The sequence below is a fragment of the Sinohyriopsis cumingii genome, chromosome 4, assembly GCF_028554795.1.
Source record: "Sinohyriopsis cumingii isolate HCF-2022 chromosome 4, ASM2855479v2, whole genome shotgun sequence".
In the NCBI taxonomy this organism is placed as follows: Eukaryota; Metazoa; Mollusca; class Bivalvia; order Unionida; family Unionidae; genus Sinohyriopsis; species Sinohyriopsis cumingii.
Genome location: NC_142964.1, coordinates 140,783,326 through 140,808,663, shown reverse-complemented (window position 1 = coordinate 140,808,663; position 25,338 = coordinate 140,783,326). Strand labels below are relative to the sequence as shown.

Below are 25,338 nucleotides of genomic sequence, written 5' to 3'. Positions count from 1 at the left end.
TCTGTCAAAAAGCAAGGAATGTTCCAGTCTTATTTATACAGTATGTGCTTTTGTATATATATATATATATATATATATATATATATATATATATATATATATATATATATATATATATACGATAATAAATGCGGTGGAAGGAAACGATATAAATATTTAATAAAGTTTTTAATAAAGCAAACGTTAATAATTGAAGGTCTCAGACAGTTTATCTGATCTATGATGTTGCGGTTCTTATAGAGTGTTTGTATGCATGCTGTCAGTCCTTGTTACACATTTACGTATTCATAAGGTTCTACCGGATGGTCCAACCATTCTCGTCCTTCAGAATCAAGCACAATATATGTAGATTCTCATCACATGGCAAGTCATTCTTTGCTTGGCATTCTTCATCACAGACTTCGGTATCTAATTTGTCTATATGGCAGATTAAATTCTTGAATCCATACAGGTGGAGCAATGTTGACAACAGTAAGGGCTTGTTGCAAGGCAGTCCTATATTCCGATTACTTTGGATACGCATGCGTCTTCCACATCTCAGAGGCACTACCTGGTTCAGCCTGTGAAATAGTCAATACAGTCTTGTGAAATCATCTTCCATCTAACGTCTTTATCATTTCCAGTATAGTAATGAAATGCTATATCGTAGAAGAATAAATAAATAAATTAAACAGTATAATTATTTTAATGAGAAGCATTGACTAAAACTGCATGCAGTTCCTGTATTAGCTGTCTGTGACAAGACTGTATTCTTCTTGTCTATGTTTCTTGCTGAAATTGCTGAATTATATGTACAACTTCGTGACAGTCCTTTTACTTAGTTTTACCATAGCATGCTAAGAACGTGTATATATTGTTGCATGGTGGGTATATCGATGATTTTCTAGGTATGACCGAGGGAAACAAGTATGGCGTGCTCTATATATATCCGTCATGTTCAGCTTATACGTGAATTCTCTTTATTGGAAATGAGTCACCATTCTGTCTCGTAATAACGCAATGTTATCTCAAAATATGGCAATACTATTTCGTAATATTGCAACACTGTTAAATAACGCAGTGTTATCTCATTAAAATGCAATGGTTTCTCATAAAAACGCAAAAACAATTTGTGTGCACCTGGCCTAACGGGCTTCCGTATGATACACTATCAGACTTATTGACTGAGGAAACTACAGGGTCACTCAACTTTACGTGGTCCAGCCGAAAATGCTGAAGGTTGATTCATAGACTTGGCACAGCTCAGCAACCACCAGTTCATGTTCACCCTGTTGTCAAACCAAATGCTGTTGTTAGCCCCTTACTACAAGTGGCAAAAGCAACCCTAGAAATATTGCACCGACATTAAGTGCGAGATTAGTGGCGAAATACTGCTGTCGGAAGTCAGATGAACTAGATCAAAATACTCCAGAGGCATTTACAACAACACAATATCCTGCCTGAGCTCCTGAAGCATCTTGGCACGAAGGCAAAGGTATGTCTCACCACTTTCTACACCCGGGTTGTTAAGGAAAAGTACATGCCGACTTTGTTGCACCAGGCAAAGATTATTGCGATCCCAAATCCTGGCAAAGATCCCCATAATGCAGCGAACTATCGGCCAATCTCCTTACTTTATGTCTGTACTGGAGCGCCTGATTCTCCAAAGAATGGGTCCGGACTTGGAGAACATCATGACTATTATGCAGACAGGCTTCAGGCATGGCCGCATCACTTGCGATCAAGTCATTGCCCTAATTACGTTTGTTGAAAACGATTATCATAGGAACCTTAAAACTAAATTTGTTTTCCTTGATCTAACAGTGGCATATAACACGGTCTGGGATGCAGGGCTGTTGAAAATTTCTATAGTATTGCCGCGCCAGATAGTTGAACTATCGCCTTTGCGACAGGCGCTTTAGAGTACACATCTGAGAGAGCTGCAGCTCGTGGAGACGTCAGACTAATGGACTCCCACAGGGATCTGTTCTTTCGCAGAGTCTGTTCAATGTTTATATCAATAACTTGCCTGACACACAGTCGCGCAAGTTTATGTATTCAGACGATATTGCTCTCGGGATCCAAAGCCGCTCGTTTACTGAGCTTGAGCATGTACTGAACAAAGACCTGGAGGAAATTAAGGACTTCAAGAAATGGTGTCTACAGTCAAACAAAGCAAAGACAGTCTCCAGTGTATTAAATGCAAACCGTGAGCTTCGCATCCTCCTCAGTGGGCAGCACATAAAACACGACCCGACATCAACATATATTGGTGTTTCTCTGGACAGATCACTGACTTTCTATAACCACCTGAAGAACGCTACAGCAAAACCTAGCACTCGAAATAACCTACTCCGCAAACTGTCTGCCTCAACCTGGGGCGCTAGTGCTCAGACACTAAACACATCAGCACTGGTCCTATTACGCTCCTGCCTTTGCTCAATCGCCCCAGAGCAATCTAAATGACGTCCAACTCAACACAACAACGCACATAATCTCTGAAACACTACATTCTACTCTTTTAACATGGCTGCCGGTACTCAGCAACATTTCTCCTCTACATCTCAGTCTCCAGGAGGCAACCATAAAACTGGTGGCTAAAGTTTATGCCAGTGGTACATTTCCACTGTACATGGACATCACCTCACGTCCAGCAGTCGGCTTGGCTTCGAGACAACCAATCAGGTAAGGTCCTTTGCCAGAGGATGTGACAGCTATTTCGGCATTGAGTGATGTATGGTCTTCAACAGATGTTGTAAGCCATTCCTTCGTAGCTGAGCCATCTGTCTGCCCTCCTGGATTCAACCTTCAACAACATCTGTGGACCGAGCTGGACGGTTTCCGGACAGGTCAGGGTCTTTGTGCAGCCGGCCTTGTCCGATGAGGCTAGGCAACTGACTCTTCGTGTAGCTGTGGTGGTCTTCTGACCATGTCACACACTATGAACAACTGTCCACTGACAAGATTCCCCGGTGGACTGCATGCCCTCCACCTTGCTGTGGATGATGCTGGCTGGGCATGCACTGCATACGATAAACAAATACATAGTCCTATTGATCTGATTTATGTGCCTTTGAATAGTTCAGTGCGCTCTCTCTCTCTCTCTCTCTCTCTCTCTCTCACACACACACACACACTCTCTCTCTCTCTCTCTCTCTCTCTCTCTTTTACTTAAGGAATATATCAATATTAAATATTCTGTATCGATAAGAAGAAGCAATTTGTTCTAGATCGTTTATTTCTATTGACGTATCTGACGTATTAGTGCACAAATTCATTGAATGACACTGACCCCATATGTGTGTACCTCTCTAGGTCAAATATATTCGCGAAATGTAAATTACTGCTGATGCAAACAGACAAAGCAGAAGAGTTCAAACATTGTGAAGTTAAAGATGGTTTCCTAATTAGAGAGGCAATGCGTTAATTTGATGCTATATATGTCAATACGATGGTCAGCAATGCGCAGTTTTCTAAGATGAACTTACAGTTCAAACTTACATCTGCAAAGGTTTTCAGGTGATCATGCCCTCGACCATCAAGGAGATGAATTGATTTTCACTACCTGTACGCATAGTGTGCGCCTTGTAAGAAAACAAGTGTCAAGAAGATTGAAAACATGAAAGAGTACAAAATCTTGTAAATTCTCCTGACGACTTATATATGCACTTAGAAAAATATTTGGTTTCACAGTCTATGGACCGTTTCAATTTGTTATCTTCTACCTCACCGCTAGGTTATCCGCATTCGTATCGAGAGACAAGGAGCTTCAAACTCTTTTAAGCTGATTCCCCTACTCACCACGTTGACTTTTAAGTCAACTATTATCAGCATCGATGGTTGTATTTAGCTTTATATGGTATTGGTTGAGTCAGTAAAATCTGATTCGGTGTTTAATCGAGTATACAAATAAAAAGGGTTGGATCATTACATCCTGTATAAAGCATGGCACGCTCGAATTAGAAAAGTTTGCTCTTGTTGTGTGCATATTTATAATGTTTGTCTGTTTTGGAATCGTTCCACTATTTTTTCAAAATTTGTCATTTATTTCAAAATTGTATGTGTGATGATGCTTAGGAATTTGAAAATAAGATAATATTGTTTTTAGTCAGAAAACCGAATTTTCGCGCAATATTTGAATATGTTTTATTATCATTACTTATTATTATTATTATTATTAGTAGTAGTAGTAATAGTAGTAGTAGTAGTAGCAAACTCAGCTATGTAGATTGATGCAGTATATTGCTCTGACGCCAATGAAGAAAGAGAACAATTACTGAACCATGTGTCCTTATTACATATGCATGCAAACTTTAACCTCTTGCACGATTATTAGTCGTTACCTTCCGACTGCGATTATTATCATTAAGACAGCTCTCTTCAGCTTCCGATTGTTATTATTGTCGCCAGGACAATACTTGCCACCTTCCGATTGTCATTATTGTCGCCAGGACAATACTTGCTACCTTCCGATTGTCATTATTGTCGCCAGGACAATACTTGCTACCTTCCGATTGTCATTATTGTCGCCAGGACAATACTTGCTACCTTCCGATTGTCATTATTGTCGCCAGGACAATACTTGCCACCTTCCGATTGTCATTATTGTCGCCAGGACAATACTTGCTACCTTCCGATGGTCATTATTGTCGCCAGGACAATACTTGCTACCTTCCGATTGTCATTATTGTCGCCAGGACAATACTTGCTACCTTCCGATTGTCATTATTGTCGCCAGGACAATACTTGCTACCTTCCGATTGTCATTATTGTCGCCAGGACAATACTTGCCACCTTCCGATTGTCATTATTGTCGCCAGGACAATACTTGCTACCTTCCGATTTTTATTATTGTCGCCAGGACAATACTTGCTACCTTCCGATTGTCATTATTGTCGCCAGGACAATACTTGCTACCTTCCGATTGTCATTATTGTCGCCAGAACAATACTTGCTACCTTCCGATTGTCGTTATTGTCCCCAGGACAATACTTGCTACCTTCCGATTGCGATTATTTCTCAAGTGGACAGCTGGCTGTTTGGGGAAGTGTACACGGCCAAATGATGCTTTACAAAAGTGTACTCAAGTTAAATAACGTTAATCATTGTGAGAAGAAAAACACTCTTTCGTGTCCAAATTCGAAATTTCATCATGGCTATCGAATATATTACACAGCATAAACGTATCAACAATTGAAAAGTTCAACTTACATTGACATGTAACAATTGAAGTGTAATATTTTGTAGTGGCATTTGCCTGGACGGAAAGATATCAGACAAGTGAAGTTACCATCTACTTGTCACCCGTACCCTTTTCAGAAATAAATTTCAAAGGTGACAAATGACACAAGGTTATAACTTTGGCATCTGTAGGGTAGGAGAAATATTCTCCTTAAAACCAACAAAAATAAAATTCACATTAAAAAAAATTAACGAATACACATGTTCTGAGTCCAATTCTGGCCCACATTTTTTGTCTCACCCTCAGTTACAGAAGCATATTGATGCAAATTTAACGAGTGTAAGGAATGTAACGTGGCATTTTCTTGCTCCGTGTTCTATTTCTTTGTATTTCTAGGACTTTTAAACATTTGCTTGTTTATCATTTTCATAGAACTTTTATCTTTACAATTGACTGTAAAATTCCACTTGTCTTTATCTTAAAACAAAAAATTGTATATGTCGGGTATCTTTGCTAACTAGCTTTTTCCAGAAATAATTCGAAATCTTACTTCATGAATAGTCTTAAACATTTTCACAATAAAATGAACCCGTTACACCAGTAAAGAAAATAAGGATTTTAAACATAAAATTAAGTAATATATAATTGACAAAAATATTTCTTTGATTTGTTATCCAACCAGACTTCTCTTACCAAATGTAGATAGTGGATAAAAGATGCTTCATGAAAAAGTTAATGAATCTATTAATGTTTCTCCTCCCTCTTTTAAAACTATGTTTGAACCGAAAGAAATCACTGAAAATGGGGAGTTGATCCCATTACACTTGTAGCTTATGAGTCTGTGCTTTCCAGTGTTCTATCTGGAAAGGCCAGCAGATTTGACAACATACGTTATAAACAGGATGGTGGTACCACAATCAGGATTTTTCATTTTGGTTACTCTGTACAACTCAGTGTTATTCGGGCACATTCCCGACAAATCAAAAGAAGTTCTCATCAATGAACAAAACAGTGATAAACAATTATAGGGATGTAATGCTTCTTCCAGTTATCTGAAAAGATGTCCTTAGAAAGACTGTATGCTGATTTAAAAACTAGTAAGTTTTCAATTAAAGAACATGGGTTTTGTGGCTGGGGTGCAATATATATTTTCAATGAACGAACTGGTTATGCCATTGAAAGCCAAAGTAAATAGAATGCAAGTTTTGGGGTAGTTTGTTATACTGAGAAAGCCTCTGACAGTGTATGTCATGGTGGCTAATTTCATAAATTATTTCATCTCGGTATCAGTCACAGAATTGTTACTTGTTTAGGCTCTGATAAACAGTAACAAGAAACTGTAAAGACAACAAGTAATTTATTTACCTGGAAAAAACAATACAAAAAATGAGGAAAAGAACTTAGGGTTTTAAGAACAAATCCAAAGTTAATCCAAGAATAATCAAAAAATTATTAAATTAGAAGTCCTAATAACAAAATGAACCACTGAATTTGAGTTCAAGCCCTGATGAAAATCCAAAATAGAAGGCGATGACGTATACTATAGCTGGTACAGTGCTGTTGTGACTCCATTTCTTTGTTGTTCCACAGACAATAATATTCCGATGTTTGATATCCGAATAAAATTTAAAGAAATGTCTTTGTCCTAGAATTCTGTATGAGTTCTAAAATATTTCCAGGAAAACGAATTAATCTTTTAGAATCCAAATAATGTGAATAAAAATTAAAATGTAACTCCAAACTGGTCATAACAAAAAAAAAATCTTGATATCAAGTGTTTAAACACCCAACCGACTAAATTCTCTCTCCACATCGGTATAAAACCGAATACTGCGCAGAACAGACGTCTGGATGAGGGTCAACCCTCCGGTAAAACCAGTATATCTAGAATATCGTAGAAGCTATGGACGTTCAAAGTGATGTAGTCCCACTCAGCCTCGATTTCACTATTATCAATCACACATTAAGAATTTTTATTTAAAAAAGTTGTTTACTCGAACTGTTAATAATTTTTAATCAAGGCCAGGTACTAGGTCAGCATTCAGATACAAGGTTATATTTTTAGGTGTTGACGACAAAACAGTCAGGTCAAACTAATTTCTGGAAAATATCAAATTCCAGTAAGCAAAATCACATTACTTTAACATTTAAAATAATTTAAAACTTACAAACAGACAATTAAATTAAATCAAATATAAATTAAATCAAATATACATAATAGAATATTGTTTGTACTGTCAATTTATACACAAACATGAACAGCAAGGTAACCTTCCAATAACAATTTCTAACCGATTTCGATTGTTGAAAGGCTCTACACTATAATTATCACTGATCTGCTCGATGTTTTAACGACATGTAACTTTAACATTGTGTTGCGTTTGTCATAATGTAACAGAGGAGAAGCTTATTCTGAGTCTTTCAAAGGTAGGCGTGGATCACTTACTCAAGATACTTTTTGAGTACGCAATAAAGTGAGTATTTGGATACACTTCTAAAAATGTAACATTAATGTTTTTAATCCAAGGTTGTCCCACTACCAAAGAAGAAGCTATGATGATGTTGAAGAAATTGTATCATGTAGACATTTAGGCGTTAATGCATCTATGTGCAACAAAATAGATACTAGGGTAAAAGAGGTTAAGGATAAGCAAGCTCGCTCTTCATCTTTATTGATAATGAAATTAATGAGTAATGTTTTCACGGCGAGCATCTTTTATGAAACTATTGGATTATCAAGCGCCATGTATGATATGTATATATATTGAGAGAGAAAGAGAGAGAGAGTGATTCGTCGATTTTGCATTGATGACATGCAAGGAATATCAAGATATCAAAGAACTAACATTGCATCGAATTTATTTGGTTCTTTAACCACTGAAACCTTCATAGATAGGCATAAATTCTTTTTCCTGTAGCAAATGTGTAGACGACCGGAGGTCTTAATAAATTCTTTTTTCCTGTAGCAGCTGTGTAGATGGCCGGAGGCCTTAATAATTTCTTGGAGCAACTGTAAAGACTGACTTAGGCCTAGATTCCAAAGCACGTATTTTTTCATCACCTATTCAACTAATAAAACCCAAGAGACGCGATAATGCAAACTGGGTTTATTTCAGACATTTATATGCTGGTGAGAAAATGTAATTCAAATGAAATTATAGAATTGATCATATATTCAAGGTCGTCTCCTTTTCCGAAAAGGTATTTAAGAAACGGTTCACTCATCACGGTGCTGATATGTAATGTGTTTTGAAACTCCTGTTATGCTTTAAGTGTCATTAGATCAGTTTGTATACATTTATCTTATAAATTAGTTCATTTTAAACCATCAAGGTGCAAAATAATGAAGAGACTATGCATATTTACCTAACGCTTATTTCCATGCTGGAGGTATTTTTTGCATTAATCAACTTTGTTAAATGTGGTATTTGTGTTTGATATTTGATATTATTGCTAAGTTTTTGGCTGTTTACTCTTTATGTATTTGTATGGCTGATTGTACTCATCGTACAATGGAGGAAATAAGTCTCTCTCTCTCTCTTTCTGTCTCCAGAACCAAGGATTAACACATTTCTGTACCATGTCTGGCAAAACCCTTTCAGAGGCAGACATTTAAAACCAAAAACATATGGAATTTCAATCGAACATTTCTCTAGCTAGGATCGTCCTGGTGTTGTTGATGAAGTTTTGGCACTAATAAACATAGGGTTTAGTTGAGTTACATCGTCCTGGTATTCCTGATGAAGTTTTGGCGCTAATGGCTACAGGGTTCAATGCCGTCAGAAGATGAGGAATCTACACACATTATTAATATAAGGACTGAGAATTCCGGATGGAAAATATTACGTTTTTGCTGTATATTGATGAAGCTGATCGATTTTCGAAAACCTCTTGTCAAAGATCATCAAAGTGTAGTCTTCAAAGCTACGACGACTAAGTGATTAGCGTGACAGAAGGGTGCTGACTCATGTTCTGCCCTGACTGGCAGGTTTGGCCGCTGTGATGTGGCTCCGGTCAAGCCTCTTACTTCAAGTGTCTTAACGCGATGTAACTTTTCATATACTGATGTCCTGCCAAGCAGCAGCCAACTTGTTTTGGAGTGTGAGTTTGTCAGTTGGATTTTTAACGTAGCTTTAAGAATTTTTCAGTCAAATCGCTACGATGTCTGCAATATGACAGTTTATAGTGATGTCTAGCACTGGGACATCATGCCGCAGACATGTAGCATGATGTGCCAACCAGTCACATTATTCTGACACCAGACCGACCAGTCCTAACACTAATTTCTTAATGCTGACCGCCAAGCTAGGCAGCTGTTAGCACCATTTTTATAAGACTTTGTTATGAATCGGCCGGGGATCGAACCCACGACCTCCCACATCCGAGGCGGACGCTCTAACCACTAGGCCATCGAAGCGATACACGTTTTGGAGAATTCGCAAGCGACTCTCCAAATACAAGTGTTTGCTACTTGAAATATCAAAGCCATGTAACTTGAAGGACATGGTAGTAACAAGTGAACTTAATCCTAAATGAGTCTTAAAAAAATGTTTAACATTCCAAATATAAAAGTGATTCAGAAACTCAGTGTGGAGGTTCACTTGAAAATCAATTAATTTTCACAGACAAGCTAAACTTGGTGGCAAATAATACAAAATGACCTTCAATATATAGCTAATAAAAATTATAATTATCAATTATTAGATTTATAGCCTCAGGTAGACTTCTGTGTTAGAAAGGGTCCAGGTATTATAGCCTCAAACTGGAATTGTACATGGGACTGTTTAGACTCAATAGGAATTGACGTTACAGTAGTGGACACTGGCAACAATGTTGCAAGTGGCTGACCTCAATTGAGTGGAACACTGGCAACAATGTTGAAAGTGGCTGACCTGAATACGTTAGGTAAAGACTAATACAGTAGAGACATATATTACACATAGATGTAGATTGATGAACATCAATCTAACACACAAACAACTATACAACCGACTAAAAAATTAGGCAAGAAAACAAATCTTGGTTTTCTTCTATTTTTATACAAATCCCAAATATACTATCTATACAAATGTACGCGCACGCATACAAACATACGCCTTACTATCCACACAGAAGGGAAGGGTAAAAAACACAATATCTACTATCAAAAATACCCCAATATCAACTATCAAAAAACCCAATATCTACTCTCCACACAAACGTACGCACACGCATACAAACATACACTTTACTACCCACACAAATGTACGCGAAAGCATACAAACTCATACACACACATATATATCAGTAAAAGAGTGAGATTGTATAACTCCACTACTCCACATTCATACCAATCGGCAATTTGAAAAGTCTCTTTTCTAGAGATCTGGGTAGCCCTGAAAGGGGCTGTTTTTGGTGGACGGAGATTATGACAATCTTTTATGGTCTAAGATTGCGTCCCCATCTGGCGACAGGCTTTCCCACAGGAAAGAGAAGGAGAACTCTTTCGCGTCCACACGGCAGTCGACAAAACCTCTGTCTGGTTCCTGCTGTTGCTGCTTATGATCTCTCTTATGTACTCCTCCGTCCATTTTTCTTTTTCCTTCTTGATTTCCTCTCTGAAGACCTTTTTATCAGGTCTTTGGCCACTTTCAGCATCCTGACATTCTCTATCTCTTTAGATTTGGGTATCAGACTTTGCCTGACACCATGCAAATGCACGTAGGCTTCGTTCAGTTTAGCTAAATTAGAAGGCATCTTCATAGGTGAACGAGTCAACAATGGATGGTCAGACTGATTGGTTTTATATTGTTCAAGCGCGGACGCGATAGAAAACATCCCTACCATTATTTGGTTAAGTCGTAACGCTATGATAGTTTGATTTTAGGGTGAGGGATAGAGAGAGGTCAAAGAGCATGTATAATGAAAATATTGAAAACAAACGACAAATATATTTGTTCAAAACAGAAGATTTCTTATTCAAACAACTAACAACCAATAATTAATAATAAAACATTTTTTCAAAGAAACAAACGAACAATGTTTCAAATAAAAGAAACATATTATTTGCAAGGTTGACAACGTTGTGAAGTGAAGTGAGATTTCTACTGATGGCGGTAATTGAGTTATTGATGTACACTACGTTTTCTAGCTAAAGACAACAGATAACCATAATGGTCACAAAACCATCGATCTACTTTGTCATCGTTTCTAGAAGAGTGACTAAATGTTCTAAAGAATATCCAAGACTGCGTTGATTAAGAAAATATACACAATATTGTCCACACACCATGGAATCTGTGCCTTGTAATTTCACATTATTGAATTGTATCATCTTGGCATTTCTTCTCATAAAGTCGATAATGTCGTCTTCCAAAGATGGTAATCAGTACTAATCAAAATACTCCACACAACCCTCTTTAGGGAAGTAGACAGCTACACAGTGGGTTCCTGGGAGATGACTGTCGTCCGTGTTGATTACATAAGCTTGATGGTCTTGAGGTTTGCGATGATGCAGTTCATCTTTAGCACATACTGCTGAATTCCAAGAAGCAGTGTACAAACTGTGGTTCAGAGGTAATAAAGTTCTCATGTATCCATTTTTTGTGTTGTATTTTATTATCACAGGTAATGATAAGTCATCATTTCAATCCTGACTTTATGCTTGCAAATTGCAGACATGTAACCGTTTCTTCCCTTCGTCTCCGCACTCTGAGCCAAGACAGCTTCGATACGATGGATCTCTAGAGCCATCAATGGAGGGGAGAAATGATCACGCAAGTCTTTATACCAAAGATGCAACACGGCTTCTTCCCAGATGAGACCACAAGCGTCCTCTAGATACTCGCCCAATTTTTGTTCTTGACTCATCATCAGGAATTTATCGTGTTGAATTTGACTGGGATGATCGTTTTGACATCCACAGCAATCTTTCTTGATCGCTTCCGTAATTTTCTGCCGCGTGTATTGCGAGCTCGAGACTAAATGTTTGTTCTGACGACCTGGACCTCATCACCACATCCTCTTCTTCCTTGCCTTGGGGTTCTGCTACCTCGGTATACTCCCATTGTGTTTCCATAGGTTCTCCACCATTCAAAGAGGGATAAGAGTCTCCCATAATTTCTAATAATCTATAATGACTTCTCTCAAACTGTAGCTAAAGATGAGGAGGTATTCACCGCTGGATGAGGAGTTCCTGGGTTTCCATTGTTGCATCAAATAAGGAAGAACGGAAGTCAAATTGGGCTTGGCTGGCATCACTAGCAACGAAAAAGTGGAAGAACCTGAGGCTATTAAAGACTCGGTCACCATCGCTGTTGGTCGTGGCCTCTTGCTGTAACAAAGCTGTTTTCTGGGGTCTTTTCTGGGGACTTTTTCTTTTTCTGTAGGATTTTCTTTTTATGTTGCTGTGACCTGGTCTTGGGACCACTGCTCTTTTTCTTCTTCTGGGTCTGTTTGGCTTTCTTGGAAATGGCTTTTATTTTGGGGAGGACTTTGGGGACATTTGTATCCCATTTTAAGAGGAAACGAATAATGACATCTCGTAGAGAACCGCTAACTCCAGGTTTCAAAATCATTTGCTTTCTGGTTTGAGTGTCGATGCGAGGATCGGCCATTTGCATCAAGGCTACTTTGTTTCTCTCAAAAAAGCGTTTGGTTTGATTTGGAATGTGAATGATGTCTTGCAGTAATTGATGTGCTGTCACTTTAAACCATCGTAAGACTTCTTTCAGACGTCATGTTGACACTGTGTAAGAGAGACCCAAAGTGGTCGAGGTTTTTATAAATGTTTTGTTGTTGTTAAGTCGACGAAGGGCATGTGTACACGACAGGCCCTCCATCTTGGCATCAATTGTTAAACAAATGGGTACGAAATCGCAAGTAATCGGGGGGAGAGGTTTTTAAATCCACTAGCAAATATGCGTGTAGGGTTTGAGTGGCATCGTCGTACGCATGAGTCAGACAAGGCGTTCCTAACTGTTTGGCTAAGACTTGCACTTGCGATTTATCTCTAGGGTTTTTAAACAAGACCACTTGATGAATATTGATAATGATGGTGCAATGGGCTTTAGATTCCTGTAACACATTTTGGGTGATGTAAATGACACTGGCATTACGATGATGCCCTTTGCGCGTAAACCAGTTTAATTTCTTCTTCTCCTAACATGTCGTCGAAAATGACCAGATGGGTTTGACTGGGGTCAGACACGATCCCGTTGTCTTCGCCAGGAATGCTTCCATCACCTTGACTTCCTCACAAGAGACTGTACGGCAATTGCCACTCTTTGTAACACCACACGATCCGCTAAGGTGGACGATCGATCAAATGATGTTTATGTTCAATCAAACATGTGATGAATTCGTTTTTGCCTGAACCGCTAGGTCCGGCAATTAACATGTTAAAGGGATATCAGAGAGACAAGGACTCCCAACTAGCACGATCTAAGTGTTCGTGGATGACTTTGAACGTGGAGGAAGAGGGAGCAGAGACAGCAGAGTAGCCATAATGCAGGGAATATCACTTTTGACACAAAGACAAACAAGACATGAGTTATTATACTTTTTCAGGACACGTTTATTTCAACACATGTTTAAAATGGAACAACACCAAACACAACAATACATAAAAGCCAAATGGTTAAGTACAGCGTTAACATACACATCAAAACGATCAAAGTGGAATATAAACAAGTCGCTGTACAACATGTTTCTGGTAACAAAGGTGTCCTATGTACAGTGTATAATATTCTTATAGTCTCTTAGTGTCATCCCATAATGAGTCTTTGTTTACTTTGTAAAAGAGCTTAGTTTAAAAATGGAGAAATGATTTTGAGTTTGCGTTTCACTTGTATTATGACTAACTCTCGGTAAATGCGGTCTCTCAACTCTACAGGCAAACCATAAAAGTTCTCCTGTAAAATATCCATCCAGAGAATACTGAGATCGTCCTACTAAAGGTAGGTAGTGACAATGACGAGACCATCGAGCATGTTCCAGGTAAGCCGAATCTTTCTGCTCCCACTTGTGAAGTGACACACCGCAACTGAAGCACTTGACTTTATCCCCTTGACCCAAGTAGATAAATCCTGCTTTGGATAATCTTCGGGAGTGGGTCCTCCCAGATATTTAGTCCATGTTCCTTGGAACGTTTGAAATCGCCTTTCAAAGTCGCAGTATTCATGCAAATGCACATTGAAACGAATATTTGTCTTTCACAGGTTCATTTCGATGAGGGTACCATGAAATCCGCAGTAGTTTACTTAGGGTTGGATGACATCCGTAGGGTGGTAGCTGCATGGTTTCATGACGAGGATGATATTAACAATGAAAACCAGTAAAGTGATAAGGTGTTCTGTAACGAATGGCATCGCGTTCGCATCGGGCTGGTTTGATACGCACAGCATCACTTTCCTTGGTAGGTATAGTAGTAGTTGTAGAAGTCATAGCAAAGTTCACATGATGTGGTACTATATCGCTGAGATCGCAGCGTACGGCATCCTTGCAATCGGAAGACACAGCAATGCACTCCACCTGAGGCTCCCAGAGCATGAATGATGTTAGTTTGAAAGTATTCATCTTTCTCGATTGACGTTGTTAGTTGCAATGAGCTTTCGATCTTGGACGTTTTTGCCCTTTATATGCTGACCAATATCGGCGTGTCCGTACGGTAAAGTGAAGTGGTTGGGAAGCCATACTCGCTTCTGGTTCATGATCTGATACACTTTTTCAAAATGTCGACTGACGATTTGGTGTGTGGCTAAACGTACAATAGTGTGGGGTTCCTAGGTGGCCACTTGAAAGTTTTCGTCTTGTCCAGACTGCGAGGCTTCTTTCAGCACGTCAAAGTTCACAACTCGACTGGTGCGATAATTGAGAGTTAATCCGTTCACTTTAGATTAAGTGTGCACTTCTCCTTGTTTGTCTCGGTATTCCTAGGACAGCCACGAGCAAAACTTAGAATCTTGTTGTAGGGTACTCATCCGTCTTGACTCCTAAACGGTCTCCTTCGATGTCAGGGTGGCGTTGACCCAGGCGATCGACGTAGATGCAACTGTCCGTGTCAAAGTACAGGACGCGATCTCCTAAAAGTTCTAAAACTTCGTACAATTTTAAGCTATTCTGGGCTGTCACGTAAGCCGCAATGATGACTTTCCAAATTGTCAGCTTCTTCAAAGTCCAGTTCTTCTTCGTTATTGACTAAGATCAAGTCCTCACGAAGGACGTCCACGGGTTTCAGTTTTGTCGTGAATCATCTGGGAGTAGCGGGTAGGTTTGGAGAAATGCTCAGTCTTGGGTTAACACGGTCGCTGTGCTATTGTGCCACACAAACAATTTAACATCGCTTTGGCAAACGTTCGCTTTCCTTCGTTTTCTTTTTTTCACGTGGTCTAAAGTGATGCCTTCCTGCTTCCAATATTTCTCTTTGAATTTATTTTGGTCTTCAGGAGTGTGGCACTAGGAAGGAGAGCCGCTGTATTCTTGTTTCAATTTCAAAGAGGCATCCACGTAATCTGCGAAAATGCATTGCTGGGTCTCGTTGACCTTTTGGTGTGTCTTGGGAAAGTGGTAAATTTCGTACGTTTCTAACAGTTGGTATCCCAGGTCGAGAGCTTTGAACAATTCTACGCTGACCCATGTTCTCGTCAAGGCGCGCTTTATTTCGGTGTCCTGACAAGGTCGGTATTGGTTGCACATTTCGGCACAAGTATACCACAAGGGAAACATCAGTTTTCCTTGGTAATGGTGAGGTAAAACGGGATGGTACGACTCCGTGGGAGGCAAGACTATATATGTAATCAATCCTTCGTATTGTCGAATGTTGTTCAGCGATTGCAGAAGCCCTACAGGAAGGTGACAATATCTAGACACGTAAGGATACAGCGAACACACGTCCAAGTATTTGATTTCTTCTCCTTTCTCCTCGTCGGTGTGGTACAGCAAACGTGTGGCATTCGTCCGTCCTCCGTACAAACTATTTCGCGGGTTCAGAGGGTCCACCAGCTTGTAACTTTCCACGATGCGTTTAAACTGGGGATGGGCTTTCAAACGATAATCGTACTCGTGTTCCCACATTTCCATCACTTGGTATCCTTGCTGTTCTGACTTCAAGCGTCGCTGACAAGTGGCATCGTACAAGTCTTCTATGGTCCGTTGTAAAAACAGATTTTTAGTGTCAAGTTGAGGGTAGCAGATGGGACATCCGTGAAATAATCATCCGTTAAACTCGTACAAAATCTTGGGCTTTTCTAAGTCCTAGCCATCCACCGAATACCGTCCGATGGTCTTTTTGCCTCCACCGTTGCGGGCATGTTGAATGCATTTGTCTTCCTTGTCGCACAAGTAATGTAGCCAGCGTAAGGTTTTGACCGAGTATCGACGTTTGACAAAGTTAGTCGCTTGAGGTCTGATAATAGCCAGGGTGTCTTCGGGCATGAATCGTTGGCGGTATACTAAGGAACACGCTTTGGCAATGGTGCAGGCTTCTTTCAAATGTCTACGTCGGATCGACAATACTGGTACCAAGCGTAGAAAGCTTCTCGTTGTTCGGTTCGCACGTTGTCGGGTTGTCGGGGTCGTAGTAGTGAGCATCAGACAAATGAGTTAGAACGGCGTGTAGATTGCCTTCGGTATTGAAAAAGTGCGCGAAATAGCCTTTGATTATTTCTGTCATTCCAAACATTTTAGGCATTCGGCTCAAAGGCAATGCCATGTAACTCATCAAATCTTTAAATTGCACTTGCCCCACTTGCATGGAAATGATTTTGGCTCCATTCAAAGTCACTTTGGGAAGTTATGTACTTTGTTCTGTATAGTACCTGAGAAGAAACTTGTCCATCATATCCCGAGAAATCATGAGCCATCACCGTGACATGGCGATGACAATCTCCGTAACGTTTGATGTCCTCTTGGCTGAACGTCTCGTCGATAGGGTCTAAGATCTATCGGGCAAAATCGGCTAGCGTGTTAGGTCACCGAAAGATTTTTTCACGTCCTCCAGGAATCTTGCTGCATTGAGGGCAATGACTTAAGATAGGGTTTTGGATGCAATTCTTGCACGCTCGGTGAGCCATGCTAAAATTAGGAATGTGAATGCTGGTCTTTTGTATGCATTCGAAATCAAAACTATTAAATTCCCTTTCATCTTCCTCCTCAGGTTTGGAATATTTTTTTAATGTCGCAATCGTGTTCCAAGTTCACGATCTGGTGAAAAATGTGACATCGTTTCTTTTCTGGGCATACATGAGCCTTGGCATTATTGGTACCTATGCCTTGTCCACAAGTAGGGAACAATCTCAGGAGTTGACAACCACTTTTCGTCTGTGAACCTTGCGTCTTCATATGTAGTTGGTAACAGGTTGGATCGACAAAAGGTCGCTGTCAAGCAGGGCAATGCACTCGTTATTGTCCTTCGTCCCGACAGGGTTAAGAGGCCAAATATCCAGAGCAAGGCTTGTGTTGCTCACGATTGTTGTAGCCATAGTCACATTTTTCATAGTAATAGCTGTATCCCAGGAATCCGGTGATACTGGAAATGGCATCGAAATGTTCATCGTGTTGATATACGTGACCGTATTTTCCGTCTTTGAAATCTTTGCCCCGAAACAACAGAGGTGATACTCCATTTACTCGACGCCAGTGCACTATCATGCATTGTTTTCATTACTGATTGACTCGTTTTCATTTCACTCCACCACTCGCCACCCGACCGCAAAGCTATGAAAGCCGAAGTGGGCATGGTCATCCATGCCAAGTAGACAGCTGTTCCAGTAAGAGACACCTTGGCATTTTCTGACAAACTGGAAATCATTTAATGTACAAAATGGATTCACTTACACACAAAACACCAACAGCACAAAAGTATTGAGTTATAACGTAGTTACGCATTCGTTCAATTTTTTTAAGGTACTGTAAATAACGTGTCAATTAGTCATATTCAAGCTAAGAAAATATATTATTAACAGAAGGTAGCTTGTGAATCTTTTTCGTAAATGGATTAACACTTTTGCTTGCATTAACATTGTGATGTAATGTCATCACGTGATGCAGTCGCTTGATGTTTTCGTTTACATGAATGAAATTCACAATGAATGCTGTTGCGACCCATCCAATGATAGTTCACAGAAAATGCCCTAGATGCATTGCTATCATAACATCTCCAAAGGGTTGTAGCAGCTCAGACTAACTTCACATCTTAAGTCTTTGTGTATGAAAGCTAGTATGGTCAACTGCATCAAAGATAAACCGAAGGACCTAACTTTGGCTGGTAGCCATTAATTTATGCAATATGTTAGTGCCACAATACGAGTTCGATTTTTTTAAACAAATTGTCTCGATACTCGGTTTTGTTCAAGAAATCTTCATCGTCACAAATCGCAAAGTTTCAACACAAAATTACAATCATAGTCCTTACTGTAAACTATATTTATCTGCTAACCTCATCATGAAAATACCAAAAAGATTCAGGTCAAGATACAAGGAAAGCTGAGCAACAGCCTTTGGCTTGTTTAGAGCTCACGCCTCATTAACAACAAGATTTAGTAACATGGTCTGACTGACGTGATGAAAAAATGAAACTACACAGGCAATTGCAAAAACTGAAAGAAGCTAATGCAGTACTTAAGGATAATTATACATAGACTATTGTAATATATATATATATATATATATATATATATATATATAGGTTGTAATTAAGCAAATCTGATAGCAGAAAGACGTTATTACTTACCAACGGACAAAATGTGAAAAATACTGACGCTGACTTGACGGGAGCAGTGACTTCTGCTTCCAACTCACTGAATGTATGTTTAGTAGAGGAAGATCCGTACCAGAATCATATCAAGAAACTGTAAGGAGATAAAAAGGCTGGACAAATTCCTTAGATGATATTATGACTATATGGACTGCGTTAAATAGTACAATTTTAGCACATCTTCAACAATTTTTGTTTTCACATTTAAAATATGACAGAACTACTGTAAATGAAAAAGAATGTTTTAATGCATTTTATTTAATCAAGAAGAGTTTTTTGCGATTCTAATCCAACTTGTATATTGATAATCGTTTCATTTTATTTTTTCTGTTATTTTATGTAAATTTAATTATGCGCAGAAAATATGGAAACAAGGAAAAGGCTGAGATAATACCATTTATCCCGACCTAGCGTCCAGACAACCTCAAAGTAGGTAAAATCATCGGGAAACACTGGCCCATCGTGCAATCGTCGGACGCACTAAAGTTAATCCTCCCTAACAAACCTGTAGTCGCCTACCGGAGACCAAAACACCTCAAGGACATCCTAGTCAGGGCGAACCTAACGCCAATCACTAATCAAGACCACCCTAGTCAATCTGGCCCCTGTGGCGATAAAGGTGCAAAACCTGTCAACATATGACAGAGACCAGGACATGTTCTAGCACAGTGACTAGAGAAAAATTAAACATACATGGTCCATACAAAACGTTCAAAACAGAGATGTCATTTATCTCATCACATGTAAGATCTGTAGCCTTCAGTATGTCAGAGAAACTGAAAAGCTACACAAAAAGATCAACCTTCATAGATCTGACTGGATGACAAAGAAGCTGTACAAAAGCCCTGTCGCAGAACACTTCTCCTCCCCTGGACACACTTTCAGTGATATAACACTTATTGCAATTGCTCACAATCCCAGCTGGAGTCCCCAACCCAGGAAAGAAAAGGAATTTTACTGGATACGCCGCCTTAGAACATTTAAACCAAGAAGACTAGAAAAAGACAGCTATGCACAAAATAAAATTATCTTTTGCAGCTGACACATTTTCTTTTAAATAATTCACTAAATTTGCTTAGTAGCCTATGACTACTATAACAATGAAATATCCGGGATATAATGTGCACTTACATAAATTTACATAATTTATTATTATAATTAACAGATGTCGTTATGGTTCATCAATTTCTAGGTCAATACAAAATATTTTACAGTATCAGCAACAAGCTGAAATAAACTAGTTGACACATAATAAAGTTAAAGGTTCAAATCCTGTAGAAACAGCGATGTAAAGTTTCGCAAACATAACCTGTTTTCTGTTTTATTTGTTTGTCTTGTCTATGTTTTGTATTTGCCTTTGAAAAAGACTCATTAAAGAGTCGAAAGCGCTCAGGCTAGCTAGATACTAGTTTCGCACTGTTCGTTGTCAGTTTATTGTATTTATCTTAATCAATCCCTAACATACGTGAGCCCTTGCTGGATCCAGTGCACTTGAAAGGATTGTTGTTCGCCATATGATTTGTATGGAAAGTTATATATATATATATATATATATATATATATATATATATATATATATATATATATATATATATATATATATATATATATATATATATATATATATATATATATATATATATTCTGGTACCCTGTCGTACTTATACATTTAATTATAATATGAGCGGTAGCTACATAGGGGCCGGGAAGAAGGCTAATATTGATCTAGAAAGGTTTAATGGCACCCTGTTTATTATCATGGGCAAGTCGAAGTATTCATTAACAGAATGTACCGCTGTCACGAACAACAGAGCTACATTACGAGCATTCGTACACTCTGTCAAAGCCTACTCTTTTTAAGTGGCGTAAACACGTGCAACTTTGAATTGTTATGTTGTGCAGTATTGGAATGTCTGTCAAACAGACTATTTGTAACTTTTTCCTTGTCCATTGCATGTTTTTGTTCACATAAAAATTGCATTTACATAATACATATGCGCTATCAGATTTGTGTTTGCCTGAATTCCAAATCGCTAGGGAAGCCACGTGTAGGGAGGACTTACCCCATTTGTAACATTTACCCAGATTTAAAAAAAAAAAAATAATTGGGTAAAGCAGACGAATCGTTGAAAATACACCCTTTGCAGTCTTTTCGCAATTTATTCATGTAGGGCTAGGGAAAAGTGAAGGCTGAACATGATATATGTTTCAATTCTGTGGATAAACAGTTATTTTCAACACAAAGCATACCAAACGTTACTTGCAGTGACTTTGTCAAATGTGAATGAATACAAGAAAACAATGGGGAAAAAATTATATACGCAGAATTACGTGTAATAAAAGTTACAATGGGAGGCCGTCCATTTAGTACGTACGCATGGAGGGGAGGGGGCTTAGCCAAATGCATATGCATGCGTATGGGGGAGGATCTACTGATAATGTACGTACGCATAGGAAACGGGAGGGGGAAACCTCCACAATAACAAGCACCTGTCTAATACGTAACCTGTTCGACTGGTTTCAGTCAACGTTTGAATTTTAGCGGACACTAGACAAACTTTTACAGTTACAATTATTTTATTCAGCCAGATATTCAACGTCGGTGGACTGTCTGTTTTATTAAACAGGTTAATATTATTAATCCTTGATCGTTTCTGCGTGGATTAAATATAGGCCGTTTAAAAGAATTGGGGTGGGGGGTGCGTCAAGCGTATGTACGCAGGTGAGAGAGGTGTAAAAAAACGTACTCATGTGTACAGGAGGGGGGTCAAGCTCATGCTAAATGGATGACCCCTAACTAACTGGACAATTTCAGAAGTTAACATAGCATTTATGAAGTGACTATTTGGGTTTAAACGTTAGCAGAAATCATTGATATTACCAGAGACTGTAGCGAAATGGAATCGTCTCCCTACAAGGAAAGATAATCAGTTGAGAGTCATACATGCTGTAGGTTACAAACGTGATGTCCAAATATGAAGACACGAGAGAGAGAGAGAGAGAGAGAGGGAGAGAGAGAGAGAGAGAGTTTATGATCGGTGGTACTGTTATTAAAGCAGAATAATGACTTAGATCAACTGTAAATATATTACAATATTTTAATTACCTCTTGTTGGTTCGTCATTTGGCTTAGTTTCTATTCCACATGAATGTCCATGAGCCGGTGCGTGAATGGCTTAGCGTTCATTTGAATGGCGTAGATAACCAAGTGTTTCTAGTGCTCTACTCTCTTCATTAAAACCATCTTTCATGTTTAAATCATAAGTATGTATTATATTGATTTAATCAATGTGAAGAAAAATAGAAACTAGAAAAAGAAAACAATCAACTTATTAGTATGCAAAGGTGATTGTGAATAGCCACAGAAGGCATAGAACTTCATTTTGTAGCGGACACACGCGGGGATGTGAGTTCATTCATTCAGTCAATACACAGCTGCCTGAATCTTAGCTCCGTTCAAAGGACAAATACATGTATTTGCATGTGATATAAATACAATATATGTATAGTATGTACGGTGTATCAATGATATAACACTCGTTGTATAAACTTTTTATTAAAAGTTAACATTGCAAGCTTCGTTTCCTTTTAATGGAAAATAATGTATACATCTGGTGGTATATCATTAGTTTCCCCCAAAACACTAATAATAGTTCCTCTATATCAATAATACTTGTTCCTGATAACATTAATACTATAGTTTCTCTGATATCACTAATACTAGTTTATCTGATATCACTAATACTAGTTTAACCGATATAAATAACACTAGTTACTCCAATATCACTAAAATAGTTTCCCCATTATCTCTAATACTAGTTTCCCTAATATCACGAATCCTAGTTTTTCCGATATCACTACTATTATTCTCCGATATCACTAATACTGGTGTAAGGATGCAAATTTCTGTCGATCTATGAAGAGCACATCAGCTTGTGCCAGAGTACAATTATTTAGATGTATGGGGACAGGTGCTTGTTAAATCGCTATTCTGCAATGCTTTCTAATGTCTGTGTCGGGAGAGGAAGTGATTCTTAATTAAGCCTTCGTTTATTTAGCATTCAAACAGACTATAAATGGGAAGGGTAACTTCGATTTTATATCGGAAATGTCAGATTTGAAATTGACCAGAATCAGGTTTGGAAATCTAGAAGTCAGGCTGACTGCAATTTTGGCGTCTTGTTATAAAAGGCGGTATATATATTTAATCCTGATTGGTTACGCTAAATAAGGAGCATGGTTCCCACACGACATTTCCTGGGTTTAAATTGCCCCCATCGAAAAATCTAATTAGTCTGCATTTTTCCTGCAAGAGTGAAAATATAGGAGACTTCGAGATTGAATTTGGAAGAAGTTCTCTCGTAAAACATTTGTCAAAGGGACCGGATGTGAGGAAAGTTGACGGACATGATTCGGCGGTAGAAGCGAACAAAGCTTGAAAGCACAAGGTATTTGCATCAATCTCATGTAATTCGTTGATACCAATATAATGATTTGCTTGCATTTATTTGCTTATATTTGCATCAATTTATTTGCTTAAATCCGTAGATTAATTCTCTTGATATGAGTATAACTGTGTTTGAGTTCATCTATCTGAATTAGTACAATGATCTTCTTTATGTAAGTCTGACGAATTGTTTGAATTTGTCTTCTTGATAGTTATAGAAATCTAAAAATTTCATGCATTACTTTAGTTTATATGAGTTACGAGAAACTGTTTGAATTAACCGATCTTAGATGATTTCACGCATGATAAAGACTTGAGTGTGTGTATTCGCTGAAAATAACGTAGTTAATGCATGTAATGAATTTCATTCATTCATTGTGTAGTTGAGATGAGAACGGAACCGTTATGTCTCGTGTAATATTAATGGGAATCAGTGATGAAAGAGCTATTAGGAAGTACATTAATCTTGTGAAACTAGGTTTGTTTATGGTCTGCCATGTTCATGTTTAGCTTGAACAGATAGCCTTTGGTATCTGTTTGAATTCCGATTGAACGATATCTGACATAACGAGAGGGGAGTAATGATCTATTCCCAGTAGAATAACTGACAGAAGATTTAGGTTGCTCTCTGTTTATTTTGAAAGGGAAAATAGCTCCACTGACGTATCCACTGAAGTATCTACTGACGTATCCACGTACTTACTGATCCAAGTATCTACGTATCTACGTTCTTACGTATCCACCTACCCACGAAAAGTTTGAGGGTCGAAAAGAGGCGAGACAGTAGAGATGATGGAGAAGGAAAAAAGAGAAAGAACCTAGTGGAACAACCACAGTGAAGATGGAGTTGACTGGAATAAGCAGGTTATGAAGTTGTACAAGGCAATGACTTCGATTGTTCACTCGATTATATGATGAACCAATTTTATCATTTAAAACAGATCTTCCTAATGTAATGTATCATCACAGTTGTTTATGTCATTGATTAAATTTTTGTTTGTTTATTCATGTAAAGGGGTTCGTGTCATTCTGTTCTATATATCTATTCAGATCTCTATTTATTCAACCTATAAGTTTCACGCTTTATATTAATATTTACTCGATCCGGGCAATAACACCGAGGGTGATTATCTAGATAACGAGAACCGAATAAAGCGGACACCTGGTAAGAAGGTACAATCCGCCAATCAACACCACCCACACACCGCTACAACTAGTTTCAGATATCACTACTATTAGTTTCTCCGATATCACTAATACTAGTTTCTCCGATATCACTAATATTAGTATCTCCGATATCACTAATACTAGTTTCTCCGATATCACTAATACGCGTTTCTCGAACATTTAGTATATTATTGTTATCTTGCATTTGTTTTCGTTTTTGTCTTTTTTTCTATTTATGTTAACAATAATTTGCATTTCCATAAACATTTATCACATCAATCTAAAAAATCTTACAATGATGAAGAGAAAAATAAAGAAATCGTAAACTTAGCACGAACTATTGATATCTCTTAACTTAAGAAAAAGTACCATCTTTTGTTCTCCTTCCAGATGTGTACAATCCTTTCGTCGGCACGAATCGATAACTGAAAGTTGTAATTGTAAATGTCACAACTTCATTATGTGAAAAGTAAAAATACAATAGATAAGTGATCATAACCGGACTTGTATCAGAAAGTGTTTGCCTTCTCCAAATTTTAAAGGAAATGAGTAATGCGCATGTTAATCACATCCTATAATTTTGTACTACGTATTTATTAATAGAAAGGGATCCCGGATTTATTCTATCTACACGTGTCATGTTTTTAAAATTACGAAAACTTAAAATGAAATAGCAAGCCTATTTTATCACGAACATCTTTTGTAAGACTCTGTCTCACTGCACGTAAGACATCCTGGATTCGCTTTCATCATGTATGCTCTGTGTTACGTCTTATTTTGTGGATTTTCTCTGGGCTGCGTTTGCAGTTATTTTCTTCTTGTGGTGGTGAT

General features: G+C 38.3%; 1 long non-coding RNA gene across 1 annotated transcript; it reads right to left on the bottom strand.

Moving 5' to 3' along the window:
* Window positions 1–264: 264 nt before the first annotated feature.
* LOC149802210 (uncharacterized) lies at window positions 265–24,967 on the bottom strand. The gene is made up of 3 exons (XR_016420508.1): window positions 24,877–24,967; window positions 18,870–18,987; window positions 265–560 (listed from the first exon to the last, which is right to left on the bottom strand). It is a non-coding gene; the product is annotated as an uncharacterized LOC149802210 (long non-coding RNA).
* Between the last annotated feature and the right edge of the window lie 371 nt (window positions 24,968–25,338).